The 13,394-nt window shown below is 41.4% G+C and overlaps 1 protein-coding gene across 1 annotated transcript in view; it reads right to left on the bottom strand.

The window, feature by feature from the left end:
• The window catches only part of LOC131314967 (probable LRR receptor-like serine/threonine-protein kinase At1g56140), a gene marked incomplete at its 5' end in the record, with an annotated part of 42,415 nt that overhangs the window by 11,327 nt on the left and 17,694 nt on the right, over positions 1–13,394 (bottom strand). The gene's annotated exons all lie outside the window — the stretch shown is intronic.

Here is a 13,394-nt window from a genome sequence, read left to right as displayed (position 1 = left end):
AATGGTAAATAAGGCAAGCAGTAAGTGGGAAGACTTCAACAAACTGTACTAGGAGCTTGAGTTCATAAATCAAGGTTCTGACTTCAACTGCATGGTAAATGTAAGCTCTATAGGCCGAGCTCCCTTTTGGTTGGCACGTTCTTGACCAAAACATGCATTTGCACGTATTCCCTTTTATTGACTTGTATGGTTGAAAGTGTCTGTCTAGGGTTGTGAAAAGGAATTTGTATTTGATTTTTATTGAATATGAGTCTGGTAGTCATTAGTCCTGTGTTTTTGGAAAGCATTGAAGCTGGAAAATTTGTTCCAGAGACCATGAGGCGAGATGTCAAGCGAGGTCTACTGGATGCTTTCGCTCGAGCGAAAATGAGTTCACTCGAGTGACTTTTCTTCGCTCAAGCAAAATACTCAAGTTGTGGCTTCTCTATAAAAATGGATTAGTTACGGTATCGAGCGCTGTATTCATTTCCCAGAGCTCTCATTTCCATCTCCAAACTTCTGGGAGTGCTAGGGTCTGTGTATTTTGAAGAAACATGAAGATCTATGGATCTCGAAACCTAATCAAGTCATGACATCAAGAGGTATTCTATCACCTATGTTCTGTTCAAACTTCAGATCAAGACCTTTCGTGGAGTTCAAAAGGCGCTTCTGAAAGGTATGAGGATTCAAGATGTAGTGATCGTGTGCAAGGGTACGATGAGTGTGGCTTCAGCAAGTAGTTCTTAGGACTCTTGGTGAGGATACTACTTGCTGAGGATACACAGTCGTGAATAAGAATACTTGTAATCATACTATGTTTCTAGTACATGATTCCTTCCCGTGATTTATCTTTGATCCTTGTGTGATTGGTATTTTTGTTGTGTGATTGAAGTAATCTAGTCAAAGGCCAATCATAGTCCCTGCATCAATCTAGGAATTTCATTTGGTATCAGAGTGGGTCCCTATAATGTGGAATCGTTGAGTTCTAAGCGGACCCTTGATTTGCAATGGAATTGAGTTCAAACCGTCCTCCTGTGAAATGAAGGCCCACATTGTCTAAGAACCAAAGTAATATGAAGTATATAAGTGTGAGGGTTCACTCACTTCAATAGCTAGCTTTCGGGGTCGAATTTTACCCAAGACCATGTAACACCTTCACCACTACAAAGTAATTCAAATCAGAGAAGGGAATTTGTATTCATTCATATCTTTGCAACCTATACACGTACATATTTACACAAGCCAACTGATCCTTACAATTAAGCCTATCTAATCTCTAAGCTAGGAAAGAATAGATAAACTAGGAAAGAATATCAATTACAAGATAATTATATGATGTCCGTGATTCACAGTAATCAAGAGTGATTCGCAGTAACAAGATATAATAATACTCCCCCTCAAGTTGGTGCATAGATGTCACACATGCCCAACTTGCCCAAAAATTTTGAGAACATTTGACTTGACACTGCTGTTACGGCCTAGCATTTTCGTTTCTTTTAATAATTTATATTGCCATTATTAATTGGTGTTATGATTGGGTTCCAACTAATTATTTGTGCGCGCTATGGATATTGTTGACACAATTGTAATATTTTGGGGTATGAGATTTGATGTTGGGTAAAATAGTGGAACCAAATGGTAATTTTATAAATTGTGTTACGTTCTATCTAATACTAATTAGCTATAGTTTAGCGTACCACGTTATTAGGGTTTTAGTTTGAGAGAACTGTGTGTGAGAAAAGTAGAAGCCGCAAGGACGCTTGACTTCGGCTGGTTTGTGATCGGGTAAGAGATTATTGACCCCTTTATTCCTGTACCTTTTTCTATTGTTTGTCGCCCGTGGATTGGGGTAAGGCTGGACTTTTGGAATGTACAAGACATGGTATTATTGTGAGGTTAATTGGGTTTTTTCCATTCCTAATTATTCTTTGTCGTTCATGGGTTTGGCATCAATGGTTTCCTTCTAATCCTATTTGACTTATTGGAGTGGTGGTGGATGTTGTGGGAGATGTGGGTGTGAGCAGGTGTCAAGATTTGTGCTTAGGGTGATGGTGATGTGTCGTGTGCATGGGTGGTGGTTCGGGTGAATTGAATTGCACGTGGAATTGGAGGCATGAGTTGGGTTTTGTAGTTTTGGTGTTAACTGAAGGGTAGTAATTAGGAGTAGGCTAGTTTTCTATATATTTATTTTATGGTACTAGTAGGCAGTTTTCTGTATTACGTAGTGTATACTTGAATAGATGGTCATTTCATGATTTGTTATCTTGTTCAAGTTAGCTTCTTTTTGCGTTGTTCGATTGCTTTAGCTTTGGACCCAGATGAGTAGTTAAGTATATTACGTATATTCAAAAGTTCCCTGTGTCCCTTAAAAGTACTTCCTTCAAAATATGAATGTTATTCAAAGACTCAAAACTGTTTATAAGTTGTTCTATAAATTGGCATGCGATGAGTTTTCTGAGATCAATTGTTAATATTCTTTTTGGTGAGAACTTGGTGGATATTAATGGGAACATTTATTTCGGAAGTCCAGGGAAATTATTCCTTCCCGTGTTAGTGACCCTGGCCATTGGGGAAGAGACCGTGTTAGGCCGGTGACCCTAATGCTCAACGGCTTTCTTTCGTCGGATCGTCTTAGGGAAAAGTACCACAGGCTGCCAACCCTGGTGACTCTAAGTTCAATATTGGATCCAATTTTGATGAGATTTATTTTGGCCATGGTATTGTTTGATTGTGGTTCTCCATTGTTGATGAAGTTATTGTTGTGATCACCACCAAGAATATTTATTTGGTTAAATGCTTCATTGATTAATTTATTATTCTATTGGACACCTCGTATGCCAAATTATGATTTAATGGTAAATTATTTTAATCCCCGCTTTCAACTTTATTTATTATACATATTTGCTATTCATTGAGCTCGTCAGCTGATGGATTTATTCCAACTTCTCTTTCAAGCAAGTTGTGGAGTTAGGCAAGAACTCTGGCGGCACCTCGGGGATTCTTTTGTTTGACCTCCTTAGGGTGTCTCATCTTAGTTTTATTTTTATAAATCGCTTCTGCATTCAAAACAATTGTCAGATAATGAATTCTTTTTATTATTGTTGCATCACAGGATATTATTTGGTTCATGGGATGGTTGTGCCCCATGTTTATGATTGAGACATATTTGGCTTTGGATTTGATTAATAACGAAAAGTGATCATTTGATTTTCGGTTAATTAAATTTATTTAGGCTGCGTGTTCTATGGGTTAGCCTCATGGTTCACGGCCGGTCACTTCTCATTTTTGGGGTGTGACAACTGCTTTGGTAAGGACATCAGCCAACTGATGTTCCGAGCGAATCTGAGGAAACTCCACAATTTTCTCGTTTAATTTTTCCTTAATGAAGAATCTATTTACCTCCACATGCTTGGTACGATCATGTTGTACAGGATTATGAGCAATATCACGTGCTACTTTATTGTCACAATAAAGTTGTATTGATTGGCTTGGCGGATAGCCCAAATCCACTAAGAGAAGTCTCAACCACAATGCTTCACATATTCCAAGTGCCATACCGTGGAATTCAGCCTCTGCGCTTTGAAGGAGGGCAAGAGGGTAATTCCATATACCAACTCACCTAGGCAATTGCTGACTAGGGAGAGGCATAGTGGACCCTTTTAAACACAGACACACAATACCCAAACTCCTGATGTGGGAAGCAATAATGTTCTATTTTTTGCTTCTCCACATAACAAGATTACCACTTACAAAGGTGAAATATCCAGAGGTAGATCGTCTGTAATCGATCGCGCCAACCCAATCAGCATCAGTGTAGGCATCCACGTTCTGACAGTCAATGTTTTTGGTAAAAAGTATGCTCTTGCTAGGGGCAGACTTCAGATATCTCAAAATGCCCATAATAGCATTCATATGTTGTTTGCCCGAATTATGCATAAACTGACTCACGATGCTCAACGCGTAAGCAAGATCTGGCCTTGTATGAGTTAAGTACATCAATCTTCCAACGAGCCGCTGATATCTACCTTTATCAACAGGCACCTAGTTAACCTCAACACACAATTTCAACCCTTCATCCACTGGTGTATCAGCTGGTTAACAAGCTGACATACCAGATTCTTGCAACAAATCTAAGGCATATTTTCTTTGAGACAAAAAAATGCATCTATCAGATCGAGACATTTCAATCCCAAGAAAATATTTCAATTGACTAAGGTCCTTCATTTCAAACTCACTTGACAAATAACTCTAAAGAGCCCTTACTTCAAGATCATTTCCTGTAACCACCATGTCATCAACATATACAATAAGGGCAGTAATCTTACCATCCTGTTTCTTCAAGAATAAAATGTGATCTGAATTACTATGATGGTATTCAAAGGCTCTCATGGATTTTGTGAATCTGCCGAACCAAGCTCTCGGAGACAGCTTCAACCCACACATAGATTTCTTTAATTTGCACACCTTTTGACAGTGTACTTCAGGTATCATGCAACCAGGTGGTAAATCCATGTATACTTCTTCAGACAACTCGACATGTAGGAAGGCGTTTTTCACATCAAATTGTTGTAATGGCCAATCCAAGTTTGCAGCTAGGGACAACACGACTCTTACCGTGTTGATCTTAGCTACTGGTGCAAATGTATCTATATAATCTATGCCATAGGTTTGGGAGTACCCTTTTGCCACCAGCCTTGCTTTAAAGCATTCAATTGTGCCATCTGCTTTGTGCTTCACAGTATAAACCCACCGACATCCAATTGGTTTCTTCCCCAATGGGCGATCAACAAGTTCCCAAGTGTCATTCCTCTGCAAGGACTGCATTTCTTCATTCATAGTGGCTTTCCACCTTGGGTCAACTAAGGCTTCCTATGCACTGTTAGGAATAGATACAGCAGATAATTGATTTACAAATGACTTATTCGATTCTGACAAGTGATGGTTAGACACAAAATGACTCATGGGGTATTTAACTTTACTTGAAAGTTCGGGTTCATATGTGGACTTAGGAATACCTCTGGTTTGACACGGTGGGAGTTGTTTTCTAGACGGTTCAGGCCCTAAATCGAGAACATCCTCAGCAAACGATTGATGTTGTGCCTGTGGTGTAAAGGATTCGTACTGAAATATATCCTCTGGATGATGTTCCTCATGTTCCTCACTGTTGTGATAGCTCGCTATGGTGTTCCATTGAGTTGTGGTGTTCCTCACTACTGTGATATTCATCACTATGATCAAATTCTCTTACAATCCTGTCGCCAGGTTCATGCTCATTCATATTTAACTTCTCAGGTTCAGGGATTAAAAGATCATAGTCTAGAGACTCATAGTCTATACTTTGAACTTCTTCTTGGTTCCCCCTCGAAGTTCGGACTCAAAGGAATATTACATAGAGTCTTCATGAAAAACATCTAATGTCAGAAACATTTGTTTGGTTGGAGGGTGATAGCAACGATACCCCTTTTGAAGAGCAGCATACCCTAGAAAGACACATCGCAATGCTCGAGGTGTCAACTTGTTGCGCTAATGTTTATGAATATGTACGAATGCTACACAGCCAAAAACATGGGGTGGAAAGTTGGAGAGAGCTGGAGCAGTGACCGCTTTAGAGAGAGCCTGATATAGTGTCTTAAAATGAATAGTGCTGGAAGGAACTCGGTTGATCAAATATGCAGCAGAGGTAAGTGCATGTCCCCAATATGATAGAGGCATATGTGCTTCTATCAATGAAGCACTTACAACCTCTAGCAAGTGACGATTTTTTTGCTCTGCAACCCTATTCTGCTAGGGTGTATCAGGACATGTAGTTTGATGGATGGTCCATGAGCTTCCAAATATCACTTCAATTCAGCGCTTACATATTCACCTCCGTTATCACTCCAGAGGACTTGTACATGGGCATTATACTGGCTACGGATCATCCTATCAAATTTCTAAAACAGTTAACTTCACTTTTGGATTTCATTAAGCATACCCAAGTCATCCTAGTACAATCATCAATAAAAGTAACAAATCACCGCGACCCATCCAAGGTAGTAAATTTAGATGGACCCCAAACATCAGAATGTATGATCATAAAAAGGAGTGGGCTTTTATTTTAACTTAATGGAAAAGAGGTGCGATGGCTCTTGGCGAGTTCACAAACATCACACTTAAAACTAGTAACATCAAAATTTTTAAATAAACTAGGGAACAACTTCTTCAAATAACCAAAGGATGCATGCCCCAGGCGTCGATGCCACAGCCATATCTCAGATTTATTCTTCTTCCCCTCAGAACCTCCTATTGTCAAAGCTTGACGCAACTTGACTGAACTTTTTGACACCAGGTCCAAATAATATGACTTCGCTCGCCTAACACCATAACCAATCGTCTGCCTTGTTTGGATGTCCTTAAACACACAAGATTCAGGCCAAAAAATAATGACACAAGATAAGGCATGGTTATTTGAGAAACGGACAAAAGATTATAATCTAAATTGGGAACAACCAAAACAGAGTCCAAATTCAAAGTGTTAGTGAGGGACAAGGATCCTTCCCCAATAATCGGGATCGAGGTACCATTGGCAGTAGAAACAGAACTTTGTGAGGAAGGTTTACGAGGTTTGACTTGTCTAGAATCAAATATCATATGGTCCGAAGCACCAAAATCAATTATCCATGTACTATTAGAAACATCAGAAATATTTAAAACCTTACCACCATTACCTGCCGCTGCTGCTAATGCTGAGATGTGTCCAGCTGTGGGTTGACTAGCCCCTTCGTTTTTTGTTGTTGCTTCAACAACCGCGGTGGTGGAGACCTTGGAATTCTTCTTCCTTAAATCACGATTATGATCCCACCATTCTGGATAACCCACCAGTTCATAGCACCAACTTTTTGTGTGACCAATTTGATCACAGTGCATGAGTGCATTTATAGGAGGATTTGTCGCCACCTGTAGCACCCTTAGGATGGCTGGACTTCGTTCGGTCCTGCTGGTGTGGAAAGGACCAGTTTTAAGTGGATCAGTTACGAGTTGCCATGGCGGAGGCTTCCATATTCCCCACTTGCCCATTCATCACTCCACGTCGAACATCTTTGCGATGAACTAGGGCATAGCACTCTTCTAATTCAGGGAAAGGATCCTTCCTTAAGATTTCGCCGCATACTTGCTCGAAATCACCCTCTAATCCAGCGAGAAAGATATGCACCCTTTGTCGCTGAAGCAATTTCTGATAAGATGCAACATCTGTCTCATTCACCATGACCACCTTATCACGATGATCCAACTCACTGAAGATTTCAGTCAGCTCTCCATAATATATAGAGAGCGGTCTGCCATTTTGTTTGGTAGAGAAAGCCCTCTGGTTCAAGGTAAAAACCTATAATTCATTTTCTTTATCATAAAAGGCTTTAGACAGATCTTTCCAAATATCTCGTGCTGTAGGTAAACTAATTTACCACTTCGTGATCTCTGGGAACATGGACATCATCAACCATCTTTTGACCTTCTAATTGTCTGCGTACCACTTTTCATAGCCTTCATCTTTCTCCGTAGGTGGCAGTGATGTGTCACGAATGAAGGAGAGTTTCTCCTTCTCAGCAATGTGCATCTCTAACATTTAAGACCATAGATCATAGTTGGTCTCATTCAATACAATTCCTGCATTGAATGATGAACCTTCGTGTTGAATAATGATGGGGGTAGATTTGGTGCCAGATGTTTCAGAACCTAACTCGCCCATGGTTTAAGAATTCGAAGAAGAGAAAAAAAAAAGATTCAAGGATTCAAAGAAGAATAATTTTGGGTTTCTCAGCTCTGATACCAAATTCAAATCAGAGAAGGGAATTTGTATTCATTCATATCTTTGCAACCTATACACGTACATATTTATACAAGCCAACTGAACCCTACAATCCCTACAATTAAGCCTATCTAATCTCTAATCTAGGAAAGAATATCAATTACAAGATAATTACATAATCTCCGTGATTCATAGTAATCAGGAGTGATTTGCAATAATGAGATATCGTAACAGAAAGAATAAACTCTTCGCTGTAGGGAGATATTCCCGAACAGATAGAGTTAGTAACATGGTATGAGGGATCATGGTATAAATATAATAGGAGCAGTGACAAATGAAGACACAGGCCCAAGTAGCTTGTTCGGCAAAGGAAAAGGCCGAACAGAAGGAGAACTCCTGAGAAGACATTAGCCCAAGTAATTGATAAAGGACCAGTTACATGTGAAGTAACTGGTCTAAATAGTTTGTTCAACGATGAGATAGCCGAACAAGGGAAGAACTGCAATCAAGTAGCCACAGGTGCAAGGAACATTTTGGAAGGGTCCAACGACAGTGGTATTCCATTAAGGAATGAGATCTCCAGAAAGTAGGATCTGGAAAAGATACCTAACGGGAGTAGGGTATTTAGCCAGCAATGGAAAAGAGTCATAAATGGACTAAGGTAATGAACTGATAAGGGAACGAGAATCCAAGATATTCTGGGTTTCCTATACGAGGTAAGGAAACCTAGGGCAACACGAATACTTGGGCAGCAAGCATCCATCAATCTATAAATATAAGGTAAACCTAGAGGTAAAAGGTACGCAATACATTTCATTCATGTTGTTTTTCTACTGATAATTAGGGCTCTTCTGCTAGTACGTGATACTAACTTAGACATCGGAGGGCCTTTGCCACGAGAGGCAAAGGTGCGCTCACCCCTTGTCTGTTTTGTAGATCAAGGTTCCGGCGACGAACTAGGGTTCCGATGAAGAGCCACGAGTGGCCGTTGCAATCTGGTGCAATTCTAAGCACCAATTGTTTTCATCCCCCTACAATTGGCGCCGTCTGTGGGAAATGAAAGAGTTCCCTTTGAAATACGACCATGGTGGAAATAGATCCAACAACACCACACAATCCAAAGAATTTGCTAGATGGAGGTGGAGATAGATCTCCACCAGGGGCTCCGAAAAAGCCCGATGGCAGACAACGGAGGACCACGAGTAAGGGCCGCCCTTTACTGTTCATAACAACTCTAAAAGCAGGGAGGGAAGGACAACCTCAAGATCCATGAGAAGGAGTAAATCCCACCAAAGGGACGAGTCGATTGCATACTCAAAAAGTATGCGCTACAACGAAGATGTCTTCGATAAAAAAGGCAGAAAATTGAGGAGTATGCTCGTTTGATCAAAAAATGAGAGCACGAGATCCGGGAGCTAGAAAGGATCCGAGAACCCCCGGAGGACTCTGGACTTTCACAGAGAAATTCCAGGGAAGACAGATATACTATGGTGAAATACAGAAAGGCTCCCTCATGAGGGAGAGTAAGCAGAAGCAGAAGTCTCACCCCAAAACGACATAGAACTTCTCCACGAAAAGAGAGGAGCAGAAGAAAGAGCCGAACACAGGAACAACGAAGGGCTTCTTCAAGAAAAAGAAGGAGCAGGGGCCAAAGTTCTTCCCCTGAGGAGGAAAGGACCAGAAAACATCATAGGGACAGGTACGAGAGACCTGATTCCGATTGGAAAAAAACTAGACCTACCAGGTCAAAGGGACAGGAAGATGAAACCATGACTGTACAAGAAGCAGCACGGAAAGCACTCAGAAACATTGCGTCTTCACCTTTTGCAAAAAAGTTACAGGAGGCTAGGTTGCCGAGTAGAGTGAAACACGGAACGTTCATCCTCTACAAAATAGATGCTGACCCCGTGGCACACATACAACACTACCAGCAGGCAATGTTAATGCATGAAGGAGACGATGCAATTATGTGCAAGATGTTCCCATCGAGTCTAGGGAAGGTAGCTTTGTCTTGGTTCCATAAGTTGGAACCACGCTCCATCCAAACATGGGTGCAATTGGCTGAAGAATTCACTGCACGGTTCTTAACAAGCAGGAGAGCTCCAAAGACTTTTGAGAGCCTCTCTTTATGAAGCAAGGAAAGGATGAGCTGATCAGGAACTACGCAAAGAAGTACTGGGAGACTTTCAACGAGATTGAAGATTGCAGCGAGGAGTATGCAATAGCCACGTTCAAAACCAGGTTGCTTGTTCGGGGAGAGCTGCGTAAATCCTTGAACATGAGTCTAGTAGGAACGCTGGCAAAGTTAATGGAATGGATAGAGCAGCACGCCAGGAACGAGGATGACATACTTCGGGAGGACGACAAGATGGTTGCCGAGCAGGTCAAAGGGCTTGCGAAGAAAGCAGATAAGCCAAAGCTCAAAACTTATCGAGAAAGGAAAGACTACGGGCAGGCTAAGAAAGAGCCATACAAGGATGAACAAGCTCCTGATCCCAAATCTTTCTTTTCTATTACTACTATTTGGAAGGAGCCCATCTATAGAATTCTTTATCAAATAAAGAATCTGCCTTGCTTCAAATGGCTCCCAAGTCTAGATGAAGATAAGAATGCGAAACGCGCTACGAATCAACACTGCAGTTACCACAAGGACTGGGGCCACATGATTGAAGACTGTGAAATGTATGAAAGACATCTTGATGATTTAGTCTCTCGTGGCTACCTCAAAGAATTTATCCAAGAAGATCCCAAGGATAAAGAAAAAGCAATGGAGTTGGATTACGAGCAAAATCCCAAGGGGCATAATCCATATGATACATGGATTGGCCGAACCTTATACAAGGAATGAGGCAAGATTACTCTAAAGACAGATCAAACACAACTAACATGTGATGCGGTTAGGGAAGAAAAGAGGACGTGACGAAGAATCATGCAACAAAAGCATAGTTTTTACGGATGAGGATATGGGAGGAGTCCAGGTACCACACAATGATGCGTTGGTCATAACCCTACGAATTGTGGAATATGATATGGAAAGGATCTTGGTAGATTCTGGAAGCTGCACCGAGGTGCTATACTACGATGTATTTAAGAAATTGGGGTTGACACAGGCAGATTTGGTACAGTCAGTAACCCCCTTGGTCGGATTCGAGGCAGGAGCAGTTTGGCCATTGGGCTAGGTAACTCTGCCTGTTCGAGCAGGAACGATAGTACTACGAACTGACTTTCTAGTAGTAGACGTGCCATCTTCCTATAACGTGATTATAGGAAGAACACGGTTACACAAAATGAGGGCAGTCTCTTCCACCTACCATCAGATGGTAAAATTTCCTGGGTCCAACGGGGTCGAAAAGGTCCAAGGTAGTCAAAAAATAGCACAACAGTGTTTGATTTCCACCATCAAAAGACTCCCAAAGGCCCATCATGTTCATACGGTAGAAGTACCAGATCAACCGACTATCGAGGACGTCGGAAGCAACCCAACAGAAAGAACAATTGAAAGTTTAAAGAAAATACAGATCAACGAAACTGATCTTGATAGATATTTTCTGGTTGGGGAATCACTGCCAGCAGAGGAAGAAACTGAGAGGGTTAGTTTTTTAAAAAAGCATATTGATGTATTTGCATGGATACCAGAGGAGATGCCCGGTGTAAATGCAAATGTGATCTGCCATCACTTGAACGTTGACCCGCAGCACAAGCCAGTCATTCAGAAGAAAAGGAGGGCGGCTATACAGCATGTTGACGCAGTTATCGAAGAAGTAGATCGTTTGTTGGAAGCCAAAGCAATTCGAGAGGTCTACTATCTAGAGTGGTTATCCAACACTGTGGTGGTGAAAAAGAAGAATGGAAAGTGGCATGTTTGTATGGATTTCACAGATTTTAATAAAGCATGTCCAAAAGACAGTTTTCCTCTTCTCAGAATTAACCAGTTGGTGGATGCCACTGCTGGATATGAGCGGATGAGTTTCCTCGACGCATATCGGGGATATCACCAGATTGCCATGTATGGGCCTGATCAGGAAAAGACTTCCTTCATTACACTGCGAGGGTTATATTGTTATAGTGTCATGTCCTTTGGGCTCAGAAATGCAGGGGCAACGTACCAAAGGCTGGCAACCATCATGTTAAAAAAACTCCTAGGCAAAACCATGGAGGTTTACATTGATGATATGGTGGTGAAAAGTAAGACCAGAAAAGAACATATGGCGGATCTAAAGGAGGCCTTTGAAATCCTGAGAAAATACAAACTAAAACTCAACGCCTCAAAATGTGCGTTTGGAGTTGGTTCTAGGAAGTTTTTAGGCCACCTCGTAACCATAAAAGGGATTGAGGCAAACCCTGATCAAATAAAGGCCCTACAGGGTCTAGGGAGTCCTAGGACAACGAAAGAGGTTCAGAGATTAATTGGAATGGCAGCGGCCCTCAATAGATTCATTAGTTGGTCAAGTGATAAGTGCTGACCCTTCTTTTAATTGTTAAAGAAAAAGGAAGGACTTGAATGAGGAGCAGATTGTGAACAGGCCTTCCAGGACCTGAAGAAGTATTTGGCTAAAGCCCCACTTTTGTCAACTCCAGAGTCAGGTGAGTCTTTAGTTTTATATCTAGCTATTTTCGAACATGTTTTAAGTGCAGTGTTATTGAGGGATAGGGGATATGAGTAAATCCCTGTCTATTATGTGAGCAAAACATTGCTAAAAGCAGAAACGAGATATCTGCCCCTCGAGAAACTGGTCTTGGCGTTAAGGACAACAACCAGAAAATTGCCACATTATTTCCAGAGCCATGGGGTTGTGGTTTATACTGAGTTCCCATTGAAATTATTGCTACGAAAAGCAGACTTCTCGAAAAGAATCTCAACTTGGTCCGTTGAGTTAAGCCAATATGACATTAACTTTCAGCCGCGCACCGCAATCAAAGGCTATGTGTTGGTTGATTTTGTTGCAGAGTTCTCACCAGCATTGGCACCCTTGCCTCCTATGAGAAAAGAATAAGTGGCTGGTCTGCCAAGTAAAAAGGAGAAGACCCCAGCCGAACAGGACCCCCGGGAATGGATATTGTTCGTTGACGGTTCAGGAATCGGGGTTGTGCTTTTTCCCCTAGAAGGAGTGATGTTGGAGCTATTTGTTCGGCTTGAATTTAGTGCATCAAATAACGTAGCAGAGTACAAGGCACTCTTAGCTGGGTTAAGAAGTACAAGAAAACTGAAGGCGACGCAAATCAGGGTATATTGTGATTCACAGCTTGTGGTGAATCAACTGTCCGGGGAGTATGAGGCTCGAAACGATAAGATGGCAGCCTATGTGGAAGCAGCCAAAGATTTACTTGATACTTTCAAAAAGGTTTACATTGAACAAATAAGCTCTGGACAGAATGCCCATGCAGATTCACTAGCCTGGCTGGCCCAACAGAGCTCAGAAGAAAGGTGGCGGTAGATTATCGTGTTGAGCCAAGCATTAGAAGAAGCGTGGAGTTGGTCTTGGATGTGAGCCAAGGACCAAGCTAGATGGATCCAATTATGGAATTTTTACAAGATGAAATACTCCCCTCTGATAAAAAGGAGGCTCACAAAATAAAAACCAAATCTGCACGGTTTTGACTGTCACCAGAAGGTAAGCTATACAGAACA

The sequence above is a fragment of the Rhododendron vialii genome, chromosome 1a (assembly GCF_030253575.1).
Source record: "Rhododendron vialii isolate Sample 1 chromosome 1a, ASM3025357v1".
Lineage (NCBI taxonomy): Eukaryota > Viridiplantae > Streptophyta > Magnoliopsida > Ericales > Ericaceae > Rhododendron > Rhododendron vialii.
Note: the sequence above shows the minus strand (reverse complement) of the source record. Positions and strands in the feature narration are given on the sequence as shown.